The sequence below is a fragment of the Mastacembelus armatus genome, chromosome 19 (assembly GCF_900324485.2).
Source record: "Mastacembelus armatus chromosome 19, fMasArm1.2, whole genome shotgun sequence".
Classification (NCBI taxonomy): Eukaryota; Metazoa; Chordata; class Actinopteri; order Synbranchiformes; family Mastacembelidae; genus Mastacembelus; species Mastacembelus armatus.
The window spans coordinates 1,151,530-1,163,781 of NC_046651.1; positions in this window are offsets into that span (position 1 = coordinate 1,151,530).

The window sequence follows — 12,252 nt, forward strand, 5'->3', positions numbered from 1 at the left end:
CTTTTCACGCTACTTTGGTCTCCTTAGAAAATATTAGGGTCATTAGATACTAAAATCCGGACTGCAGAGCTGCAGAGAAAAATTCTCGGTGCATTTATCATTGTAAGTGAAGAAGGTTAAAAGTCTCCTTTCATGTTGATTGGTGCAACTTTAGAGAATAATTCTAGGTTTGTTTAAAATCTGTCTGGCCTACCGACAGCTCACATTTCTTGCCTCATTTGGCTCAAGGTACAATGTAAAATAGTGTATTTTCCGGACTATAAGTCACTCTGGTGTATAAGTTGCATTTCTAATTAAACTAATTATAATATAAATTAGCCTACAAAGACTGTAGGCTAGACATAACAACAAAGAAATTCATTACTGAATTCATTCATTAGTGTCAAGTAACGTTAAACAGCTCTGCCAAAATCAGGGAGATGGTGAAACGACATGTCCTCCTCCTCTCTCAGGTTGTCTGAATGCTAACACTCCAAACTTTGTTTCAGCTGCAGACTTTATTACCTGCACTTTGAAGTCTGCAGTATAGCTTTTTCTTTTGGGCGGCATTTACACTTGTGTCACACTAGGACTTAGAATTTAGTGTGAACATAAATGGTTTTACTTTTTTGGCAGTACAGTGTTATATATCTTCAGTTGAGTCAACAGTGTCAAGAGTGCCATCTAACACTAGTGACTACTAGATAAAATGACTGTAAATATACACATATAAGTCACTTTGCTGTATAAGTCACACTACAAGCCAGTGGAGTAAAAAAAAGTGTGACTTATATTCCGGAACATGTAACTTAGAAAAAAATCAGAATGAAGGGTTGGGGTTACAGAGCTGGGTGGAGCATTAAAATTAAAATGATAACAAAAACAATAATAAAATATAAGAATGCTTTTGCTCCCATCAATAGAATAATGCGACTCCCCTTCTGACATTCTCTGCTGGTCTCCAGAGGCTATGGCCATCCAGTGTCTGTCGGCTGAAAGATGACACTCAAGGCCATCTTGATTTAGTAGGGACTGCTGATGCATCAATTTATATCTTGCACTTGTCTATGAATCATGCATAAATGGACGAATTGGCCATTTTCGCCACGTCTTCCCGACTTCAGTAGAAAAAAAAATGAGAATGCAACCATATCATCCTCTATTACAAACATATACCTCTCACCTTTTCACCTCCCAATTTTTTTAACCATTAACACTACATTGCTGTCTATCTTGAGTTGTTACTGACCACTTCATCTCCTCTCTCAGCTCAACAATCATTTCTGCAACTTGTTAGTCTTCCGGAAACCCTGCTGTGCCACTCCTGGAGCTAGAAATGGATTCAAGACAAAACACTGTGTGGACATAAACACAGAAATATAATTACAGACTCATTTGTTAGGTCTGTGTATTTGTGCATATGCATAGTTTTGTTTTAGCAAAACATGGCAAATGCACTACCATCAAGGTTAGCAAAAGACTGTAAATCACAGGTGTCACAAATTATGATGATTGCAGACAGACTCATTATTAATGCTTTTAATTTCAAATAACATGACAAGCCAAATATTAGCCTGTTATCCATATTTATGTGAGAGTTATAAAGAAATGGGTTGTAATGCTATTGAGATTCAGGTTAGCAAGATTCTTTCAGGAAGCATATTAGTGATGCTCATCAAGGAAACATCAGTGAATCTGAACCAGAATTTCCAGAATGCTATGGCACAAACAATCAGAGAAACAAGATATCACACTCTGGATACACATTTGCTCATATAATGCACTTATTTATTTTAGGATTTAGGATTTTCAGGAGATGCATTGGCGATGAGAAAAATATAGGTTTTTGAGATTTAACCTTTAGTGGATTTCCTGTCATGTGGTGTCCAGTTTGAAGGGGATGCTACAACCCCTGATAAATTGCTCATATGCTAGCTGATGATCTAGCTATTGGATGATCTGATGGTTCAGTCTGAGCATACCCATTTAACCCTTTGGGGTCTAAGGGTATTTTGGGGCCCTGGAGAAGTTTTGACATGCCCTGACATTTGTGCTTTTTTCCGTTGCTTTTAAACATATTAATGGCTTAAGTCTGATAAAACTGCAATCAGCACAAACAGCATGAATAATCATGTGATTTACCTGAGAAGAAGACCCACATAATGAGCTGCATAATAAGCCTTTCAGTCAGGAATGTGGCTGAGAGGGAATTAGTGCAATGCAATGCAGATACAAACGTTCATCATCTGAGTCGTGTTTTTCCTCTGAGGACAAAGTTAACTCTTCGCCGCTGTCTGGAACTATATGAAGCACTTCTTCACCCGTGTAGCGTGCCATCACCCAAACGACGAAGCTTGGCATTTTATGCCATTTCTCGGGGGCGTGTACAGAACTACCTGGGTCACCTCAGATTATTTCCATATGAACCGTGTGCTCAGTACGAGGCAGGATCACATTAGCTATAATATGATCCCTGAGTAATTTAAGTTCGTTTTGACGTTATCAGGAGAAGATGCTGGTGTTCATCGACCCCTGAGGGTTAACAACCTGTTGAATATTGAAGTATTGGCTCAGGTGAAGCAGATTGACCTTGAACCAAAAAGGTTGGTGGTTCGATCCTTGGCTTCTCTAGTTCACATGTCAAAGTGTCCATGGTCAAGGCACTGAACCCCAAAGGCCCCCTGTTGGCTGTTCCATCTGTGTACAAGTGTGAGTGATGTGTGTGAAAATGGGTGGATGTGCAAATACTGTAAAAATAGGGCTGTACAATTAATTGAATTTGGATTTGATTTCAGGTGTCAACGATCACAAAAATCTATGTAATTGAGAAAAAACAATTATACCGTTTTTCAAGTTATTTTGGCCTGCGTTCTTAATGACACGCATGCGCTTTTCCCCTAAATTCTCTCAGCCTATACTTGTTATACTTGAACCAGAATTATAAGGGTTTTACACCATTCAAGTCATATGTAGCTAAATAATTGTCACCAAGTGATTAATTTGCAACTGTCATTAATTCAGTACCATGATGAAACTTCTATGAACATTTGCTTGATTCTAAATAACTATTATTAACTTAGTCATGAGAAATACTATGAGTACATGAGTCATGAGTACAATAGTCAAGCTGGCCAGTGAAGTAATCATGCCATTCCATAAGATCCTCTGAAATCCATAATTTTGAAATAAGGATTACCCTCTCTGCAGTGTTACCACCAAATTAGTTTTATCGCTTTGAATTTCCTCACCTCCTGGTGAGAGCCTATAAAAAATTGAGATAAACCTTTGTTTTTGCATTTTGCCATTTTGCTTTTTGTGCCTTTTGCCCATTTTTGTATTTTCTGCCCCTTTTACTTCTGCTTTGTTTTCCTAATTCTTTGTCTCTACTGAGTTTGGTTTAATAACTTTGCACACAACTTTTAAAATAGTTCATTTTTCTTTAATGCTCAAGTCACCAGTGACAAGTTACTGGAGATAGCAAAGTTCTTGTGTTTTTCCGAATCACTAATTGAAGAAACACAGCAGCAATTCATCAGCCCCCCCCACCTCTGATCGTCTGGGCAATGAAGAGGCGCTTTAAGTTTGTCAACCTGAAACTTGCCTCTGGAACTCCCAGACTGAATGACATCGTGGGGTACCGTCAGCCAGCCTTGGCAAACTGCATCAAAGTAGGCTACACTCACCTCTCTCTAGTTATTCATGTTATTTGCAGTAATATGCAGTTCCAATTTTCAGTTCGACTTCCTGCACCTGAGAGAGTGGCAGCAGGTCAGGCAGTAGCTCCCGTGTTTTTCAACACATTTTTTCTTAGTGTGTTCTTTTGAGTTTTTCTTTTTATCATTAATTATTTTGCTCAATAAACCAATCACCATGGTTTGTGGGCATTTCTACAGTGCTCTTTCTCTTTCTTTCGGGCCTTTTTGTGTTTGGCTATAGCACTCAGCAGAGTGGCTCTTTGTTTTTGTACACACAGGAGCAGCTGTTAGCACTCTCCAAGCCCGTAGTGCTGCCCGGAGCAAGGCCTGAGATTTCCGTGGAACTTTGGAGGAGGTGCCGGGGATGCTGTTCTGGGGCCATAGTGAGGGAGCAGAGGAGGAAATTCAGACCCGCTGTCCCGTCTATCATCCCGTCTACCACAGTGCATCTATACCCGGCTTAAGACTGTACGGGAAGGTCTGATCACAACCTGGTGCTGTTAACACCTGAGTATGTCCCTGCAGTGAAGAGGCAGCCTGTCTCCACAAGTCCGTGAGGAGGACTGCTTTGAGACCACAGACTGGAGTGTGCTATACCAGCACCATGGGAATGACATAGACAATATGATGGACTGCATCACGGATTATATCAACTTCTGTGAGGACACATCTATCCAAACAAGGACTGTCCGCTGAACCAGAAGAAGTGGGCCTTCAAATCTGGAGATAAGGACACAGAGGCAACTCATGGTGAAGTTGTGGAGTGTTAGGACACCTACAGGCGGAAGCAGGAGGACAAGCTCCAGCAGAACATGTGGGACGTGTAGAAGGGCATGAAGGAGATCACTGGCTATAACACCAAAGTTCGGCAGCTGGAGGCCGGCTCAGACAGAGCCAAACGAGCTGAATGTTTTTTTCAATAGACTGAGTTTGAAACTGGGAAGGATACCGGTGCTATGGAAAACATCCTGCATTGATCCCATCTGGCCTCAATGACTTCAGACCAGTTGCTCTGACGTCACACGTGTTGAAGGTCCTGGAGAGACTCATCCTGGCCAAACTCAGACCCCTAGTGGCCTCTGCCCTGAACCCTCTCTTAAGTTTGCGTATCAGCCTCATCTTGGTGTGGACGATGCTGTTATCTACCTGCTGCAGCACACTCACTCTCACCTGGATGGTGGGAAGGCCACTGTGAGGATCATGTTCTTTGATTTCTCTAGTTCCTTTAACACTATTCAGCCCTTCCTGATGAGTGAGAAGCTGCTCAGGATGGGTGTCACCGTGAACGGTACAGGACTTCATTCATACTGTTCCCCATGCTTCTGTTTAATAACTACCCCCTTTGCAGCAGATGACTTCACCATCCTCCACCACAGTCTCTTCGTTGGTCTTGACTACTTATGTTTGTATATAGTGTATATTTACTTCTATCTGTGTGTATATTGTACATATGCAAATGTTGTATTTTCTGCTTTATTAATCTATTCTATTTTCATTATATTCTATATTCTATTCTATTTTAATTATTTCATATTTTTCAAGAGGGTCTGTGTGTAACTGAGCTACTGTGACCAAGGAATTTCCCTTGTGGATCAATAAAGTTTATCTAATCTAATCTAATCTAATCTAATTTTCATAAATGATTAATAAGAGAATTAATAAATTCAATATTGCTACTGTCAAAAGACCGATCGTAGAATTTAATGAGTTTGTTTTAATGTTAATACTAATTTTACATGCTGTAGCTATAAAACATATTTTATACTTTGCATCATCCAGCCATCTGCAGGTACATATTTTTCTATCTTCTTTCCAGTCATAGTGGAATTGCACAAAGTAAAGATGCTTCTCTGGTTTTATTAGAATTGTCACTGGACAAAAGCCATCAGTGGTTGCATCCTAATAATTAGTATGAGACTCAGTTTAAGAATGTATGTTCATCCATGTACCAGTAAAAAAAACCTGGCTGACAAAATTACATAAGCTTTTGTCCTGTATTTCAAGTCTGATGTGCAAACTGTTTTAATATAGTCTATTTGTCACTGAAGTGACTGCTGCACTTTAAGGAGAGACAAAAGGTGGCAAACACCAGAGAATTTGACTAAGATGATAGTAATCTGCTGAACTAAAACAGCTTATACTGACAGCAGATGTATGTAGAGGCTCAAAATGTTTCAAAAATCAGACAGAAGGCTGATAAAAATGGAGTAGAAGGATTGGACTTAAGAAAACTAGAGACAAAATCTTATTTTATTTTGAATGTCAAAAAGTTAGAATTCCTTGGTGTTAGTGATCCCCATAACACTTTTGGAAATCAGTACTTTAATAAATGTACATGGTTCATTAATGAAAATATGAGTTTTAAAGAATCAGAATCAGAATCAGAATGAGCTTTATTGCCAAGTGAGTGTGCACACACACACACACAAGGAATTTGTTTAGGTACGGGGGGGTACTCCAGTGCAAACAGACATAAATACAAATGCTACAAAGGGTCAAACAGTAAACATAAATGCTACAGAAACAAAGTGCAGGACAAACTAACAAAAATAACAAAACAACTGGAGAGCTCCAGACCGAGGCAGCCATCCGCGGCGCCATCTTGGAATCTTGGAATAAATGACATAAGTCTGAGGACCTGAGTCTCAGTTGACTGTGCTGGAAAGGGGAGTACTGTGGTTATACAGTGGAGATAACGAGGTGACATAGGAACAGTACATTAACTGTTCTCTCACATACATTCAGGATGTTCAATGCAACAAGAACAGTAAACCAAGCTTTCAAAATGTATATTGTATAATATAATATTGGCTGTGGCTGTGGGTAGAGCAGGTCGACCATGAACCAGAGGGTTTCCGGTTTGAGCCTTGGCTTTCCTGGTCCACAAGCTGAAGTGTCCTTGGGCAAGACACTGAACTCCAACTTGCCCCCAGTGGCTGTTCCACCGGTGTATGAATGTGTGAGCGTTTGTGTGAGCTAATGGGTGAATGGACAAATAGTGTAAAAGCACTTTGAGTACACGAGTGTAGAAAAGTGCTATACAAGTATAAGACTATTATCATTTACCATTTATAATGTATACACTCCCATTCAGACTCACATTTATGGGCAATTTAGATTAACCAAATAACCTAACCAAAATCTGCATGACTTTAGAATGTGGGAGGAAGCCAGGGTACCTGGAGAAACCCACACAGGTATCGGGAGAACATGCAGAATTTACCCAGAAAGGGCCCAGGTTTGAACAGGAGCAGCAAAATCTTCAAAGTGTATTAAGCTTCTTCCTTGACTGACTCCTCATTATGCACTGATTAACACTGTGTGGCACATTCACCAGGACAGAGTGAAAGCACACTTAAGTTCATGATGTTGGTGAATCCCTCTTTTCATCACAGGTATTTCCTCCTTCTTTGACTACTGTGACCACTTTGTATTGTGATGGCAAATTGGTGTTTTCTCTCTTCGTACACACTACAGGGGTTGGGTTGGGGAGGGAGGTGGACGGTTGGGGGATGGGGGGAATTTTCAGACTTAAACACGGTTTCCACTGTAATTCACTGTGAAGATAGCAATCGGCAGTGTCTCCAGGTATTTACTCTCAGCCTTTTTTTATCAGTATGGAATCAAACCACACACCAACAGTGTTTATCTAAAATTCAATCTTTCTGAACTGTAAAGTACTGAATTTGTTGCCCTGATTCAATGAGCAGGGCACCAAAGGTCTAAATCAATAACAACTTACAAGATGCTGTGTGCCTGAGAGTTGGGTGGCTGATCCTGAAAGTGTAAAGTCTCTGCGAGTGTCCAGGGGGGGCATGGACAGCTGGTCTTACCTTGTTGCTGCTGAGCCGGCCAAATTGTTAGTAACTTTTGTGTTCATCCATTGACTGTACCCCTTCCCACAAACTTGCATTGCATTTGGATTTTGCACATTTTATCCTTCTATTCTTTTTTGTCTTGTCTTGGAGGCCTTGTTGAGCCTTGTTGAACAGCTGCTTTTGCAAGAGGTGTTGACCTCTTGTTGAATAGATCTTGTTTATTTTGATGATGCCAGCTACAAGACAGGGATAGGGATAGAAAAAGAGATTAGATAGAGCGAAAAAAAGACAGATAATAGAAAACAACTGTAGTGATGCATATACAATAAAAAGAATAGCAATGTTTCTACAAGATACACAGGATGCCACAGAGGGATGCCCCACAGACGTGGACTGAGACCCCCAGAAGACCAAACAGGCAAACCCCTGCTCAGCCGGAGTCCCACCACCCAGATGCAAGTGGAGCCTGGCCCCGATGCCCCATGCGCCGGGACACCACACACCCCACCATTTTTCCCTTCAGAGAGGCCTGCACCCCCTAAGGCACCACACCACAATGGGCGGCTGGCACCCACCCATTCACCAGTCAGGGAGCCCCATGGGCCACGGTGCACCTGAAGTGCAAGAGCACAAGCAGAAAGCAGAGAAGGAAGCGCCCCACTGGAGAGGGCTACAGGGAGCAGGACCAATAGGCCACGGCCCCAGGAGGAGGCGACCATCACAACTGCAGGCTGCTGTGGTCAGTGCAGGTGTGAGCTGTGACCGCCCGCCCCCATTCACACATGCATTCACTGAACCCCAAAGATTGAGCCCAGATCCTAAGGCTGGGCCACAGCAGACACTGGCCCAATCCCAGGAGATCCACCAAGTCTAGGGAGGACCAGTCACTGAACCAGGGCAACAGCACCCCAGAGAGAGATCGCCACTTTCCCCTAGGTGATCTTTCCTTCCACTGCCAGTTAACGATGGAAGAGCCCTTCATGTCTAATATGCATTTAAAATTGTGGGACAGACAGACATTCAAGAGCTCAGAGCAGCAAAGCTGCAACTCCCCACCCCACCTTGCAATGGGATTGATTATTAGGGTGTAAAATGTGTCTGGTGGTTAATTACCAACTAGGTTTCTGAAGAAAGTCTTTGGGGTGGGGGAGGTAGCCTTCTGTGAGGTCAGGACTTAGAACTTATATCAATTACTTTTCAGTCTTTGCCAAGAAAAGTTAACCTTACCCTAACCTTTAGCTAGCTCTTTTGCAGATTTCAAGGTGAGATTTCTAATCTTTAAGAATCGCAAGAAACCCTGATGAACTAGTTAAATCAACTTATTTTGATCTAATTAGGTCTTTGTTTAACTCTAGCTTAATTCCCTATAAGTTATTCTGGGCTCTTTTGCCTTAATTTCCCTGTCAATCCAAGTTTAATTCAAAAGTCTCCAAAGTAAACTTAAATTCTAATAATTTCTAGGTTTCCCACCCTAATTATAATTTTATTTAAGGAATTAAGTCTATTTATTATAGTATAATTTCAGGAGATTATTCTCCCCTTAGATCGGGACCTCATTCTTCCCTAACAATATCAAGATTCTCAGAAGACTCCGGGCAGACCACCACATACCTGGAAAATGACAAAAAACTCTAAAGGTAGCATAGGCTCTAAACCTTGTAAGAAAAGACAGAATAAAAGCAGTATGCCAAATCCACTTTTTTACCCAAGATAACAACAGAAAGCACTGAACAAATAGTGCAGATCCTGGATGCGACTATGGTGGCACCCACAGCCAGGCACTCTCAAGTCAAAGGCCTGGGCTGGCGACTGTGAGGGAAATTTTCATCTTGACAGACATCATGTCTGCTACCTCCTTGTGTGACCCATGTGAATTCATCAAAGACTTTTGACACTGCTTTGTATTTCAGTAGAAAGTAGACGAAAAGACAGGTAGTCACACAGACTTGCTAATCATATTACTGACCACTGTGTATTCACTTGTGTGAATAGACCCCAGAGGGTTAATTACTGTTGTATGCAGTACAGGGGGGCTGGGCCCCACGGTTGTCTTGGTAGAGACCGTTGTGTTATTAATTACTGTTGTAGGCAGCACAGTAAATGGACTGGGTCCCACGAGGAAAGATCACAAGAGAGAACGGCTACTAGAGAAATGGGTTTAGTACTGGGTACTAAGAAAGAAGCTAATGGCCAGGTCCAGTCTACTAGTCTGCATTGTCACCGTTATGTGAAGAAATGAGAAAGAAGTACAATGGAACTGTATGGTGGGAGCTGGGGTTTCCTGTGGAAGGGAATTTGAGTAATAGACAATTAGTGCAATTAAAAGATAAACTTGAAAAGAAGGAAGGAGAGTGCAGAGCAACACAGGTCTTTCTCCAAAAGACAAAGAAAGAAGCACAAGATGTTCCAAGCTTACAGGACAGCGTATTGCATGTGGAAAGAAGAATGTCATGTGAGGGAGAGTAAGATGATGAGAAGGCAGTATGAAGTTGGAGACAAAAAGTCTAAACAGAAACAAACAGAACCAGAACATATAGACATATAGACCAAAAGATTGTTCTGACACTAAATCTCTGTATCCTGTTCTGTCTGAGTTACACAAGGTGAATCCAGACCTGGACTCTGCTCCCCCACCTCCTCCATATCACAACCAAAGACAATACACAGGAAGAGAGACTCCAGCCAGCGTTCCCCCACTGTAGTATGAGGCACCAGGAAACAACACATCTGAAACACCTCCACCAGAGACTGACTCTGAAAGTATGTATGCTGACCAGATCTAAAGGGCAGAGCTTCACTCGTCTGGTGAAGAAGAGGTAACAAAAGATGGTATGCATGTTTTTTAACACTTCCCATGATAGAAGTTGCGGAGGCCAACATTCAATTGGTACAGGGGGTGCAAGCAAAATTCCCACTCAAACAAGATATGGGTATGATCAGTGCGATGCATCAGAAGTCGGAGGAATCTGTGGGAGCTTTCCTTTCCCGGCTTACTGAAGCTTATGACACCCACAACGGCCATGTCCCACCTGAAGATGGGCTGGGAGGCAACCCAATGAGTACCTATGAATTCCACCTGAATGATGCCTTTTTAACAGGATGAAACCTGAGGTCACTGAGGCAGTGAAACAGACCTGTACAGGAACAGATGCCAGACCAGGTAACTCCAACCCACATATCTACACATAGGAAGATAGAACCGAAGTATAAATTGCTAAATTTTTCCATGTACTGTGATTCTGACAAATATAAGATATTCCCAGAACTTTGTCTTTCTACTGATAAACATGAAGTGACATTTCTTGTTGATTCTGGAGCTACAAGCTCTGTACTGAAAACTGATTCACTACAATACACTCCTAAAATGAGTGGTAGGTCTTGTCTCACAGTAAGTGCTAGTAGAAAGCCTGTTTTAGAAAGCTGCTCTGTTCCTCCCAAATGTACTTTGGGGAAACAGACCACTAAACACTCATTCATCATGTCACAAAATTGTCCTGTAAATTTATTGGGTGGAGAGTTGATGATGGCACAGTGTTACACTCAACACCTAATGGAATAAAGTTCCTGAAACAGGGAGATGAGGATTATCCAACACAACTCACTCAGATGGTTAATGTCCTTTCACAATTTGCATATAAATGGCAGGTTGTAGGTGAGACTCCTGTTACACAACAACTCATACACTTTGCACACTCACACTGTACACAAGCAGGTACCCTCACACAACATAAATCACTACACTGCACAGCACATGTAGATGTAGGACCAGAAAAGGAGTATGAAAGGCAGTGGTATGTAGAAAATAAAGAAGTGGAAGTGATAAATTTGACACGTCTATTAAATATTAGACTGCTGCTGTTGCCTCTGTTCTGCTCTCCCCTACCCAGAAAGAACTTTTTACAGGAAACACTCCTCACATCCCACTGGCAAAACCTGTTGACTGGAGTTGGAAAGACTTGCGGCGCTGGTTGCAGAGCTTGCTGGTGCTCGAGGACTTTCAACCAACAACATCAGATCCTAGGGCCAAGTATAGTAAGAAGGGTGATGCACATTATACACTACTTACATCAGTTGTACAAGTTTGTCGAACAGTTGAGCTCATTAATAGCCCGAACACCGCTAATGCTGCAGCCTTTACCATCACAGAAGCTAGTTTACTATCAGAGCTCGAGCAAATTCCAAAATCTCTCTGGGCAGCCCATAAATGTCATGATCCGCAATTTTGTACTTCCTTTTTGTTTTATTTTGAAGGATCATGGCAGGAACCAGTTTTTGTTGTTTTCTGTTTCCTTGACCTTTTGACCTAATTAGTTATTGTCTTCACCTGTGCCCTGTTTGTCTTTCACTTTAAGTACCTTGTTTCAGTCACTGCCCTTTGCCAGGTTGTCTGTTGTACCATGTCTGTTGTCTCACCTCGACTGCTATCCTACCATGTCTGTTATGCTTCCTATGCCTTGATTGCCTGACTTCTGTTGCCATGTTCTACCCTGCTTGTTTCCTTGGTTTTTGGACCCTTTTGATCACGGTTTGTCCTTTTGTTTTTCCAAGGTTAAGTTAAGTTGTTTTGGTTTTCTTTCGTATGTGTCCTCACCATGTCTTGCATGTTTATCTAGTTCCTCTTGTGTTCAGGTTTTTGTCTTGTTACCGTGTGCATGTTAGTTTCCTTCGTTCATGCCTTGTCTTCCCTGATTTTCATGTCCATGTTTCCTCCTAGGTCTGTGAGTCCTCCTTGTGTGTGACCCAGACCCTCATGCCTTGTT